Consider the following 14966-nt stretch of genomic DNA (forward strand, 5'->3'; position numbering starts at 1 on the left):
TGAACCTTGTTATACTTCCTATGCTCCTTTACCCACTTTCCTGAATATGACTGTGATGGATATATTAAAAAAAATTGAATTGTGCCTTTAGAACTCCTAAGTTCAGAGTGTACCCATACTGATTAGGGATAACCTGGGTCTAGGAGGATCCATGAGCACATGCCCACACAATAGATAACCTATTATGCATTGTTCATTCCTCTAAATAATTCTAGGAGGCAGTTAGGTGGTACAGTGGATAGAGTACCAGTGCAGAAGTCAGGAGGACCAGAGTTCAAATCTCACCTCAGACACTTGACACTCACTAGCTCTGTGACCTTGGGCAAGTCACTTAACCCCAATTGCCTCATCCTGGGTCATCTCCAGTCATCCTGATGAATATCTGGTCACTGGATTCAGATGGCTCTGGAGGAGAAGTGAGGTTGGTGACCTGCACAGCCTTCCCTCACTCAAAGCAAAGTCAAGAGCAAGTCATGTCATTATTTCTCTGATGGCATGGTCTTCTTTGGCAATGAAGGACAAACATGCGCAAATAATTCTAGACAAAAAGAGTAAAATTGGGAACATAGTCACCAAACATGCCTGTTTGTGTGGAAGGTTGATTCAGTTATGTTAAGGTTATATGACTGGGGGCCAGGGAGCTGTGGTTTTGTTAGGATGGGAAATAAAAGCTAATTTTGATTGGTTGATTCCATATTAGCTATACTAAGCAGAGTTGCACTAGTAACAACTGCCTCTCTGAAAACACAGGGCACACTTTTAAATTTAACCTGCAGTATTAACATCATCTCCATCACTTTTTAAAGTCTAAACAACTGAAAAAATCAAGCCCTGATTAGTAGCATTTGCCATTTCTCACATGCTACTAAGCCTAAAGAGGACAATCTCTTAGGAAGAGAAAAAACTAGGGTAATAGAAGGTTTTGCATTCTCTTAGGATCATAGAGAGCTTACCACTTCCCCAGAACTCCTTCTAGAATTCCAGTAATTACATAACCAAGAAAGGGAGCATAGTGAGTTTAGTGCTTTAAGGAGCAGGATCAGACTAGTGATTAACAATGCCCCCTGGTGGTAAATCTTATATTCCTATAGGATCATTAAGGTACTGTTTAGCTCTAACTGCTTATGACTTGATGCAGGATGGTTCAGCAGAAAGAGTGCTAATTCTTGAGTTGAAGTATCTGTTTGAATCCCTACTCTATCTCCTATTACCAGGGCAACCATGGGCAAGATACTTAATTTTGGGAGGTGTGCATTTCTCAATTTAAAATGCAAAGGATGGAGGAAGACAGTGATGTCAAACTCAAATAGAAACTGGGGCTGCTGTTTCATGTGTAGGTTGCATATGTATACATATGTTCACATGTATGTTGGTGGCATATTAAGTTAATTTTGAGATAGAATATCATCTATTTTTAATTGCATTTTTATTTCGTTAAATATTTTCCAATTATATTTTAATCTGATTTGGATTGTGCTCAATTGAATTGTGGGTGACATGTGGCCCACAGGTCATGTTTGACAAGACTTCTAGAGTTCTTTTTAGTTTACTTTGATAACTTGTTTACACATTTCTTCTACCTTCTTTATTTTATGATCTTGATTTTCATTTTACTTCACACCCCGACCTGGGTAAACACTCAAAAATATTCCATCTCCAAGGTTCTGAACTCTATAATTCTCTTCCCTGTCCACAACTTATTCTTTCACCTCTCCTTCTTACAGGCTTGTCTTGATTTCGCATACTTTGATTTTCTTTATTCTTCCAGTCTGTCAAATGGGAATCTACGATTCTCTGTCCTTCCTAAGAAGTTTTGATGAAGGACATCTATTTCGATAATGATTACTCCTCCCTTGAATCCCACGCCCTCATCAGTCAATGATCCATAAATATTTATTAACACCTTTTATGTTCCAGGCACCATGCTAGGCAGTAGGAGTACAAATAACAAAAATGAAAGAGTAACTTAACCATGACATCTTCCTGTTTCTTTACTTCTAACCCTTAAATCTGGTCATTCCTACCATCTGTCCTACCATCTCATGCAGCTGAACAATGCTAGAAAAATCATGTGCTGATTAGGTCCACTACAGATTTACGTATTTAACTCAATTGGGTCTTGATTGCTGCACAACAGTCTTTTAATTCACTTCTTATGAGCATTCAATCATATTCTCTGCAATTGCTGTCCCAAACCTTGTCTTATCTTTTCAAGTTACTAAATCCATGAACCCTTCCTTTTTCTCAGAGATAATCATGTTTCCCTCTTTGCTGGGAAGGTTCAGTCTGGTTAACATGAACTCTTTACTTGTACTCTTCTACACCTTTCACTGTTCTTTCCCATCCTTGTTTTCTTTCTCTATTTAAGAAAAAAAAAACTTTGTGAAAACTAAGTTCTCTGTTTATAGCAACCCCTTTTGTCTCCTCAGTGACCACCCTCTTTCTTATGAAGCATTCTCCTCTCCTTCCTTCCTTCCCCTCCCATTTCTTCTCTTATCCTCTCCTATCTAGTGGTTCCTCCCCTCTGCTTCTTTCTCCTCATCTTCCACTTCACTTTAGACTACAAATCTTGTAAGAGCTCTTAGGTTCCCCACCCCCTCCCATCTCTATATCTGTCTCTCTACTTCCCCTTTTCTCTCCCTCTCTCTTCCTTTCCCTCTTTCCTCCCTTCCTCCCTCCCTGTATATATATATATGTGTGTATATATATATATAAAATGTCTTTCTCCCTCTGTTTTTCTCTGCCCCTCTGTTTCTGTCTCTCCCTTCCTCTCTCCCTCCCTCCCTCCCTCCATCCATCCAAGCATCTCTCTTTCCCTTTGTCCCTCTATCTTTCCTAAACACAGACACACACACATACACACACACACACACACACACACATACACACACACCTTCCCTTTACTCATCTACTGCTTCATGATATTGTCCTATATTTCTCCCCTTCACTGTCAAATTTTTAGGAAAAAAAGTATTTTACACTTTTTGACTCTATTTCCTCACCACCCACTCACTCCTCAATCCTGGACAACCTGACTTTCAGTACCAACACTCAAATTGAAATGGCTTTGTACAAAGTCACTGGTGACCTACTTATTACTAAATTTCATGATCTTTTATCTGGCCATCTTTGAACTCTGGATGACACTGGGGACCTCCCTTCCATGTTGATCATCTCTCTTTTCTGAATTTTATTAACCTCGTCTCTCCTTGTTTCTCCTTTTAAGGAAAAGGTGTAATCAGGGGGATGGTGTACATGTCATCTGATCCAATAGAACTCAAGCTTCTTGAGGGTAGATTGTTTCATTTTTGTCATTGTGTCTCTGATACCTAACAAAGTAACTAACATATAACAAGTGCTTAGTAAATACTTGATTGACTGATACTTGTATGGCTGCTCATTCTTAATCTCCTTTGCGGGATTTTCAGCCATGATTTTTCCCCTGAGCATGGCTTTACCTCAAAACTCTGTTCTTGGCCCTCTTCTTTCTCTATACTTTCTCTTGTTGATCTCAGCATCCATGGGTTCACAGGCTCACAAATAAAAAAAACTAGAAGCAACCTCAAAGTCTATCTAGTTCAATACTCTTTTTACAAATGAAAAAATGAGATTATGTAGTCACACAAGTAGTAAGTGTAAGTTGCTGGAATTTAGTTTCTGTTCATGAAGGTAACACCCAAATGTCTCTGGGCTTCAGTCACATACATCAGCTATATAGGATATCATAACCTCAATGTCATATGGACATCTTAAATTCAACATATCTAAAATAGAACTCATCATCCCTACCTACCTCCACCTCTCCAAATTCCTCCCTTTTCTTAACTTTATTATTTTTATAAGGAAACCACCATTTTTTAGAATAAAGATTATTTCAGTTTTTCCTTTGTATGTGATAAGTGGACTGTACCAGCTAGAACTAGTCATTTATCCCTAAGCAAGAACAACTTTCTCATTCCCAAATCACCACAGACTCCACTCCCTAATATTCTTGCCAAAGAACACCTTTTCTTTTTCCTCTTCTGACTAGATACTAATTAATTCTGGGAGAGAACCAGAATCCTCACTCCACTCCTACTATAGACCTATTCTCAGCCTTTCTTGTGGTGGTAGGCCAGTACTCTACAAACTTTCTTCCTTGAGAGGCAGATACCCTGATTTATCCTTAGTACTCTTAGTTCTTGAAATCTATCCTGCTGGTTCGCCTATAGGATCATTAGTCCTTTTCCTCTACTATGCATTTCAATTCTTCTAAATAGACCTCAAGACATCCAAATGCCTATTCTGCTTTCTATTTCTTTTGCTGAGTGTAAATGACCAACAAGCAATCTCCAGTTAGTTATTTCTAGCCTTGGAAGCAAACTTATGAGTTGTAGGTGTTGGGAATTCCTTGGGTTAGATTCTGATTACTCAGAAGGACATGATCTCCACAAAAACTGCTCATAGAAGAAGAAACCATGTCAAGTTTGATACTGCGTATGAAAGTGCTATGCCAGTAAATAGGGGCTTGTCAGTTGCACAGACAGTACAGGTTAGAGATGAGAGTGACGTATCTTTTTAGCAGTCCCACAAATCTTCCAAAAGTCTTTTTCTCCCAGGAAAGTAGAAGAGGAGTAATGGGTAAATATTTGTGTACCATTTGAATCTTTTTTTGTTTGTTTTAAACATTTCTTTCATGATGGAGGAAATATAGAGAAGCAATGTGAAGTAATGGATAGTCAGGAATGAGCCTGGGTTCAAATTTTGTGTTTGCCAAGTACTGGCTATGTGACGCTAGCAAGTCACTTAAACTCTCAGTGACCTAGGAAACTGTTTCTAAACGTAAGTTGGAGAAAAGTTGCTGATTTACATTGTCAGATGAAGTATTCTCTAAGAGTTTTCTATATCAATGAAATCATAGGTCTAGTCCCTGTAACACCTGACATCTTCTACTTTGTACATTGAATTGTTGTCCTTTGTTTTTGAAGAAACCAAAGACATCAGGAGGTGATGTCTTAACTTGCAAGTGAATAACTTTTTTTAGAATAGAGCTTGTTAATCATTTTTGAGGAGACTCTGGATTTCAGCCAAATCTAAGTTATCTTTAAGATATTTTCCCTGTCACCCAGAGTGGGGACACAATGGGCCAGAGGGTAAAAGGAAGGGGGTTTGCCTCCTCCAGGACTACCCCTTGACCCAAGTTTAAGAGTTCTTTGGTGAAGAAGAGAGACCTACCCAAACATGGAATATGGATTTGGCTTCAGGCTTTTTTAAAACTGCAATAGAAGATTTAAAAACATAAATGTTTATTGTTGCAGTTTTGGTCTAGGCTAGGACCTGTGTGTTCCCCACACAAGTGGAAGCTGGGAGGTTCCTTAAAGATCTTGTAGTCTGATTTCACTTGACAAATGATCAAACAGATCTAGAGAGGCCACATCTAGCTGGTGACAAAACCTGGTCTAGGACTTGGGCCACCATGTTGTTTTTGTTCTTTTCTACCTCCTCATTTTCCTGTTTTTCTTTTTTTGTCACTGTGAAAGTTTCTATTTGGGGGCAAAGAATTGTTTACTGAGAAGTGACAAAAATGCTTTTTTTCCCCCTTAATGCATCAAAAGACATATATTAGAAAGAATTGGGTGAAAATGTGAGGAAAATGCTTTCAACCTCACTCTATTTCTGTTCTATGCAAATCACAAAGGCAGGAACTGGCAAAGACTGGAAGGACCAATGACCTTTGTTCTACTTTCCATAGCAACAAATCTAGCCCGATCTCTCTCAGATCTCTGCATCAGAATGATTTTTTTAAGGACATTACCCAGAAAACAACGCCTTTACTCTCCTTCCCTCCTCCTATTTGAAACAATTTTAATTTTAAATGTGAAATATCTTATTGGAAAAACAACTGACCTGGAAAATAGAATCAGGAGAGACAATGTAAAAATTCTGGGACTACCTGAAAACCATGATCAAAAGAAGAGCCTACACATCATCTTTCATGAAATTATCAAGGAAAACTGCCCTGAGATTCTAGAACCAGAAGGCAAAATAAATATTCAAGGAATCCGCAGAACACCGCACGAAAGAGATCCAAAAAGAGAAACTCCTAGGAGCATTGTGGCCAAAATCCAGAATTCCCAGGTGAAAGAGAAAATATTGCAAGCAGCTAGAAAGAAACAATTCAAGTATTGTGGAAATACAATCAGGATAGTACAAGATCTGGCACCCTATACATTGAGGGATAGAAGGGAATGGAATAGGATATTCCAGAAGTCAAAGGAACTAGGACTGAAGCCAAGAATCACCTACCCAGCAAAACTGAGTATAATACTTCAGGAGAAAAAATGGTCTTTCAATGAAATAGAGGACTTTCAAATTTTCCTGATGAAAAGACCAGAGCTGGAAAGAAAATTTGACTTTCTAACACAAGAATGAAGAAGAACCATGAAAAGGTGAACAGCAAAGAGAAGTCATAAGGGACTTACTAAAGTTGAACTGTTTACATTCCTACATGGAAAGACAATATTTGAAACTCTTGAAACATTTCAATATCTGGGTACTGGGTGGGAGTACACACACACACACACGCACACATACATAGAGACAGAGTGTACAGAGTGAATTGAAGAGGATGGGATCATATCTTAAAAAAAAAAATGAAATCAAGCAGTGAGAGAGAAATATTGGGAGGAGAAAGGGAGAAGTTATATGGCAAATTATCTCTCATAAAAGAGGCAAGCAAAAGACCTATTAGTGGTGAGATAAAGAGGGGAGGCAAGAGAAAAACATGAGGTCTACTCTCATCACATTCCACTAAAGGAAAGAATATAATGCACACTCATTTTGATAGGAAAACCTATCTCATAATACAGGAGAGTGGGGGACAGGGGCACAAGCAGGGTGAGGGGGAGGATGGAGGGGAGGGCATGGGGAGGAAAATGCAATACGAGGTCGACACTCATGGGGAGGGAAAGGACCATAAGAAAATAGAAGTAAAGGGGGCAGGATAGGATGGAGGGAAATATAGTTAGTCCTATACAACACAACTAGTATGGAAATCATTTGCAAAACTAAACAGATATGGCCTATATTGAATTGCCTGTCTTCCAAGGGGAAGGGGTAGAGAGGGAGGGAGCTAAAGAAGTTGGAACTCAAAGTGTTAGGACCAAATGTAATGTTCTTACCACTGGGTAACAAGAAATACAGGTTAAGGGGTCAAGCAAGCTATCCGGCCCTACAGGACAAAAGAGAAGACGGAGACAAGGGCAGGGAGGGAGGATAGAGGAGAGAGCAGATAGGTCACAGGGGCAATCAGAAAGCTCGGGTTTGGGGGGGGGAGGGGATAAAAGGGGAGAAAATTTGTAACCCAAAATTGTGTGAAAATAAATGTTAAAAGTTAAATTAAAAAAAAAAAAGAAAAAAAACAATTTTAATTTTAGTTGGGTGATAAATTTGTGAAAAATATTATCTCTTCTAGCCCTAATCTTAATTCAGCTCCAGAAAAGTTACCATATAATATGGGTATGCATATATATGTGCATATATGTATATACTACATAATATATGTATGTATTATATTCCTATACATATGTATACACACATCATGTACTATATACACTTATATACATATATTATATAATACATATTGCTAATATATGTATGCACACATGACATACATACACATGTAGATATACTGTATACATATGTAACCACATACATACATTATACTTTTAAATTTTGCAGAATCATAGAATTTCAGAATAGTAAGAGATCTCAGTGACCATTTAGTCTATTTCTCATTTTCTAGGAGTGCTTAGTTCAAAAGTATTTTAAATTTTCATTTATGTCTTTTGTTGTTACATCACCTTTCTTTTTTTTAAATATAGATTTCTTCAATTCTCTGGGGGAGGAGTTATCTCTTGGACCAAAAAATTAACAGAAAGGAGGAAAATTCAGTTCTATAAAACTTATCAACACATTGACAGAGCCTGACATTATCCATCAATGAACCAATCAACAAGCATTTATTAATCACCTGCTGAATGATATACCCCATGTTAGGCACTGGCATATACAACATTTCACACCCAACATTCTCCACTCAGCAAAGAAATGAAGGGGGTGTTATTTTCTCATCTCTGCTTTGGAGCCAAATTTGGCTCCTTACAGTTACATAGAATATTTTTTTCACCCCATTATTACTGTACACATTATGTATATCCTTTTCCTGGTTCCGCTTACTTTAAATCATTTGACAGAAGTTTTCCCATGCTTTCCTAAAATTTTGCACATTGTTTTTTTCATATAATGCAACAATATTCCATTATATCCATGAACCATTATTTATTTCACCATTCCTTAATCAATGGAAAGCTCTTCTATTTATACAAATAATTCCTTCTGCTTTTGCCCTCTTGTCTTTATTTTAAATGAAATAGAGAATTAGGCAAGCACATGGGTTCTGATCCACTGTCACCCCTGCTCATATCCATTAACCTCTTGAGACACTCACCCCATTTACTTAGGGTTGTACAGCAATTGGTGACAATACTAATTAGCCTCCAGCTCTGCTAATATTCCTCTTTCAGTGTCACTTAAAGCAAAAGATTGTTTTTAAATGAAGCTACTGGACAGCTGTGTATTTGAGAGACAGGCAGACAGAAAAGAGAGGAAAGGAAATGGAAATTACCTGTCCAGTATTTGAAAGGTGACATTTACGGTTCAGATTTACTTTCCCCAAAGTTCAGGTTTGGGGTTTAAGGACTTTAGGTCCAAGAGAAGAATAAAGATTAGGCTGCTGCCACAACCCCAACTCACTGTTTATGTTTCTTGATATAATTGAAAATATTTTCTTTAATGGATTTGTGATCTCATCAAAGAAGGTATTTCTTACACCCCTGCAGAATTCAACCCATCCATCCCTACAAATCGTGTACAACTCTTGTTCTTATCTCCCTGAAAATCTGCTGCAAGGAACTCACTCAGTGTTCATCATGGTCTCCCTTGCATTTATTTGATCTGATGTAAAAATCCTAGGCTTAGATAATAGCTATCCATTTGTTAACCTTTACTTTTGTTACATGAACAGCTCATCTTTTCTGTCCAGACTTACATTTCTTCTAGGAACTAAGAAAATATGAAGGAGGAAGGAGGTAATCTGTGCTACCAAACAGTCCCCCAAATATATTTTTTCCAGTGTCTTTTTAGCTGACAAATATATTGGTCAGGTTGGCATTTCCATTCAAAGTCCAACCAATATCCGAATCTTTGAAATAACAAGATTTTCCAATAGGTGGCTTCCAGATATCAGATGGGCATGGTCTATTTCAAAACAAGGCCATCCTTTGTCTCCATGAATAGCAACCTAGAAACTCCCTGTTTCCACAGGTCACTTTCCTCTCTGCCAGCTGGTGACCCTTCCCCTGGGGATCTATTCCAAGCCCTGAATGCAGTCTGCTTTAGGAGTTGCAGAGGGAGGGTAGGTTGCTGTAGAAGGGGCATTGACTGCTGCTGGAGAATCTTAGCTGAAATCCCAGCTCTGTTTTTTAGCTATCTGTGTGACATTAGGCCCCAGTTGCCCTCATCTAGAATCTCTAAGGTTCCTTCTAGCTTTCTAATTTTGATAAAAAATCTTGTGAAATGAGTGTTGGCTGTGGCTTCACATCTTCGCTCAGTGGTCAAGGCTCATACCACAAGCTACCTTAATTATTCGACAGGCAACATGGTACAATAGAAAAAACACTGACTTTAGAAGAAGATGAATTCAAATCTTACCTGGTCCTTTTTTTTTTTTTTTTTTTTTTTTTTACTAACAAAGCCAATTTCTGCAAAAATATCCGAATGCAAGACTAAAAATTATCTTCTTGGGTTTCTTTTTGGGGGGGTAACAACTATGCACTATTGGACAAGACAGATTCTTGAATCCTTATTTGATACAGGGCTTAAAAGATGTAGCAGAAGTAAAGATCCCTTCCTTCTCTCATTATAAGAATTTCCATGGACAGATTCAGGACTTCAGATGCCATACGCACGACAGTATCTACAAGTTATGCTGACTCATAGGTGAATTGTTCCTCACCCATATGTAAATGAAGCTGATTTCATTTGGCCTCTTTTGTTATATGTAAAATGGGGCTAAATATTCTTTCTTTCCAGAGGTGGTTATATAATTATGGATTTCATTCATCAGTAAAGTCAGCTGCAGTTTTATATTCAATTATTCTAAGGGAAAATATGAGTACACTTATGGCACATTTTAAAAGGTCATTTCGATAGTTTATAAACTACAGTATTTCAAAAAAGAATCACTGAAAAGAAATGCAGTGCTTCTTGTCCTTCTGCCTCATTCAAAGCAAATACCACATTAAAAATTCAAGTTTGCAAAAGGATGGCTTCACAGCATAGTCTAATCTCTCTGTAGTTTAACAAGGGTAAAAAAAAAAATCAAATTTGAGCTGGAAGCAATCAATATTATGATTTTTTTATATCAGTTCTTCTGCACATGTACTTTCTCCTCTTACCTCTTTCCTGTTCTCCAGAGGAAGTTTTCCTGAGGATTTTTCAATAGTTTTGTCATTAACTAGAATTCTCTGTTTATCTGATGGAAAGTGTTTTCATTTCCCCTGAAACTGACATCTGAAAAAAAAAATCAGATGGCTTTAAGGGACATCCACTAAATTGTCGTCTTCAAACTGTGGTCATGGTTCTCGATAGCAGTGGTGTAATTCCTGTTACTAATTGAAAGACTCTCTAAATGTGAAAATATCAGATTGTTTTTAATGCCTAGGGTGACTGTTTCCTGAAAGATCTCTGTGGATGTGAGATACTCACTGCAGTCTTTTCACTCAATATACTTCTAACTCAAAGGGATTTATCTGATGGACCATCACAATTCCATTTAAAGGCACTAAGGAATATATAGCAACAGGAAATTCTGTCATGTTTCACTTTTAACCTAAGATATGTTCTGAAAAAGGATTGGATGTCTGCAACTAGTGATGATACTCTTCTCTGTCTGTCTGTCTGTCTCCCCAAAAAGGGCTGCTGTAAGTATTTTTATCTGTATGGTAAACCCAGCTTTTCTTAGTTCTGAGAACTGCTATCAATCTAGTAGGCTATTCTTGCTTCTCTTGTGAATACGCACATATGCAAAAAAAGTGTGTATAAATATACATGTGTGTATACACATATATGCACATACACATACGTGTATATGTGTTTGTGCATGTATGTGCATATATAAACATACCTACACATACACATAAACTATATATATATATATATTGAACCTGTGATTTCAGTGCCGTCAGGAACTTCCAGGAAAGAAATTCCTTCTACCACCGCTTATCAGCACCTGTCTTGTAGTCTTAGAGAGGTACCCAGAACACTGAAAAGTTAGTTGAGTTGCCCAAGGTCACATGGACAGCATGTGTAGAGTTGATCCTTGGACCTTAGTCTTCCTGACTCTAATGGCACCTCTACATCCATTATGCCAGGCTGCCTCTCATGAGTATAATGTAAGAATGAAGACAAAATTGTTGACAAAGGATAGGGAATTAGCTACCCTAATCACTTTCATGCTGCTGAAAAAGTATGTCTTAAAATTCTTTACTTTTTAAATTTAAGAGCCCTTGGAAAAAGACCCAGTGACTTTGCACTAAACATAGCCCTGGGTGGTTTATATGTGTTTTCATTATCCAGTGCCTTTTAGATAGATAGATGATAGATAGATAGGTAGATAGATAGATAGATAGATAGATAGATAGATAGATAGATAGATGATAGATAGATAGACAAAGCATTTATTAAACTCTTACTGTATTCCAGGCACTGTGCCAAGAGCTGGATATAAAAATATAAACACAATGGAAGACATCACATAAAATAGAGCTGAGAAGAGGGTGGGGAGGGTGATGGAGAAAACTGTGGAGAGTCAGTAGTGGAGCCAGTAGGGCTAGGAGAGAAGTAAACCAGTGGCTGGCCTTTCTCAAAGGGGGTTTCTCATAAATACAAAGCAAGGAAGAGGCATATCCAGGTGAGAAGGTGTGGGTGGGGGGGAGGCAGTAAAGGTGATACAAAGGAGTCTGGAGAGATAGGAGAGCTGGGACAACATATAATAGGTGTTGAATACATATTGGTTTGATTTGAATTAGAAGCAGACCAGACAGAGTGGGCTATTGTAAAAAGAGTAATTGCTAGCAAGCTGGGTTTAAATGTTTTTCATGCTTCAGGAATTTCCATAACTTCTTGATGCAATGTCCCTACCATCCCTTTGTTGTATCACTCCAAGATTTCAGGCTAGGCAGGATTTACAAGAGTAGAGAAGTTCCTTAGACCAACATTCCTCCCTTGGAAAATGTGTAGAGTGTTTCAGTGCATCTCAAAGACCATCTCATAAGTATCCAAAGTAGGTAGCTGTGGCCCAAGGGAAGCCCCTACCTCTTCAACAGTCCCCAGTGACTCCCCACTGCTTACCAGGGTGCTTGAAATTCTGCTGTGAAAAACTTTAAGGAAATAGATTTTAAATACTTTTTTATGGTGCTTAATGTTAATGATCTGTTTACATTTCTTTTCTACTTTGGGTGAGTAAGAGAACAATTCCATAGATACAGGCATATTGGGAGATTAAAAGCTAACCTATGATATGACCAAGTGAGAGGGTAGATGTAAAGAAGGAGTTATCAGTCTCCAAAATTATTAATCTGGGGAGTAGGAGGTGGCTCTGGAGAACTATCATTGAAAGGGGGAAAGAAAGGGAAATGGAAGACTAAATAGGGTCTTCAGATCATTACCAAGGGATGTTAATCTTGTATTCAAATTCTGTACCTCTTCTTTGTAGATATTTTATTTTTAATTTTCATCTTATGTGTGTACGATATCACACTAGTAAAACATTCCTTTGACCTTGTATGATGCAAGTTATTGATGATTGAAACACTTATCAAGACTCAGTATGACCTTTGGTAGTGGCTAGGTAGTGAAGCAGATAGAGTACTGGGCTTGGAACCAGGAAGACTCATGTTCATGAGCTCAAATCTGGCCTCAGACTAGCTGTGGGCTAGTCACTTAATCCTGTTTGCCTCCGTCCCTCATCTGTAAAATGAACTGGAGAGGGAAATGGCAAACCACTTCAGTATCTTTGCCAAGAAAACCCCCTATGGGGCCATGAAGAGCTAGATATGACTGAGAAGTAACTGAACAACATTGCCTTTGGTATGGCCAAATCTTGTCCAAGGAAGTCCAGGTAGTCCCAGTTAAAATTTATTCTAATAAGTAGATGGAGATAGGAAGCAGTTGCTAGATATAGATTCCTGGCTATAGTCTTTTTACAAGTAGCATAATTCCAAAATACAATTTTGTTCTTTTGTGTGTTCTCTTTCCCCATTTAATATAAGCTTCTGGAGGGCAGAAACTGTCTTTCTTCTTTGCTTGTATGCATTTATATCTCCTGTCTTTTTTATAGTCTAGTGCTTAATAAATACTTGCTTGCTTCCTTCCTTTCTAGGGTAGGAACAGGAGGCAAAGGAGAAAAAGAAGAGGAATTCATTATCTCCAAGACTATCTCCAGTCACCTGCTTCAATTCAGTTCAACAAATCTTCATTTACTTTAAGTTCAGAGCCAAAACTAGCCCAAACTATAGTGTGAGAGGAAAATTCTGTTGATCTAGAAGAGAGAGGGGTAAAATGGAGGCACAGAGGATAGCCCTAGTAGTCACCAAGAGGAAATCTGTCCTGTCTGAAGAGCCCATATCAGCTTTCTGAGGCAATACCAATCTCTATGGTAATAGATATGACTTCATCCATGTACCAGGCACTGGGAAACAGCTAATCAATGTGAAAGAAGTGCTGTCAAAGATCTACAGAGACGCCATCCCATTCCCCTGGAAGTAGTCATAATAATAACTAGAAAATAGGACCAGCCCTTGGCTAGTTATCACCTTGTCATATCTAACTATTCAGTTTATTGGGGTTGTACTGTGTACTGTAAGTGATTTTGGATTATTCTTACGTTGTATTATTTTTTTTTTTTGATAGGGACATAGAATCTAAAGACATGGTCCCTTCACCTCTTTCCTTGTTGTGTGAGTTTCGCATAGTCTGATGCAGAGCTCAGGCTTTGTGTCACTGAATTAAGACAGGACTGGCTTATTCCTAGAGGTTGGGGTCCTATTGTGCTGTCCTTCCAGTTTGGGAATGCTGTTGGGAGTCCATAGACTTAGGTAGTTAAGCTCTTCTTGGCTAAGCTAATAAAATTCTGGCAGTCACAATGAGTGAACTCAGAAACTCTTTTTCGAAGCAGAGCAAATGAGATTCCCATCTTCAATTGAGTCTAGGTAGGAATGGAATAAGGGAATGAACAGGTTTTAGCACAGAAAAGGAAACACATAACAATGAATGAAAGACTAAATTAAATTATCACCATAGTGCAAAGTTGTGGTATATATAAGTAAGATAATCCCTGCTCTCAGGAACCTCATATTCTAATAGGGAGACAATACATGGAGAAATTCAAGTGGAGAGGCCCAGAAACCTAAGGGAGCCATGGCAAAGCAGATAATTCTTTTTTGGTGAGGCAATTTGGGCTGAGTGACTTGCCCAGGATCACACAGGAAGTGTAAAGCATGCATCTGAGGACAGATTTGAAATCAGGTCCTCTTGACTCCAGGGCTGGTACTCTATCTACTGTGCCACCTGGCTGCCTTGAAGATCATCTTTAATGTCATTTTCACTAAGAACACATCTATTCCTGGTGTCCAACCATTTGACAGTGCCAAGGACTTGGGTGGAAAGAACTTTATTTTCTAGATCTCTAGCTGCTGAGGCTGCTGAGGAAGTGAGAGATTCAATACCAGCTAGTTGCCAGGTTAAGTAGAAGGGAGAAGGCTAGGGTAATAAACATAGAGAAAATTGAACTACAACGTGTACCCTATTAGTTTTATGTCCCATTCCTATCAGGTTTTGCTTTCTCACCTCATAGGTGAGAAAGAGCT

General features: G+C 38.3%; 1 protein-coding gene across 1 annotated transcript in view; it reads left to right on the forward strand.

Moving 5' to 3' along the window:
* Positions 1 to 14406, forward strand: part of DISC1 (DISC1 scaffold protein) — a 574426-nt gene extending 560020 nt beyond the window's left edge. Inside the window, exon 14 of the mRNA XM_072647489.1 lies at positions 13481 to 14406. The gene's annotated coding sequence lies outside the window, so the exon portion shown is untranslated. The remainder of the gene's footprint in view (positions 1 to 13480) is intronic.
* Positions 14407 to 14966: the final 560 nt, after the last annotated feature.

This window comes from Notamacropus eugenii, chromosome 2 (assembly GCF_028372415.1).
Source record: "Notamacropus eugenii isolate mMacEug1 chromosome 2, mMacEug1.pri_v2, whole genome shotgun sequence".
Taxonomy (NCBI): Eukaryota; Metazoa; Chordata; class Mammalia; order Diprotodontia; family Macropodidae; genus Notamacropus; species Notamacropus eugenii.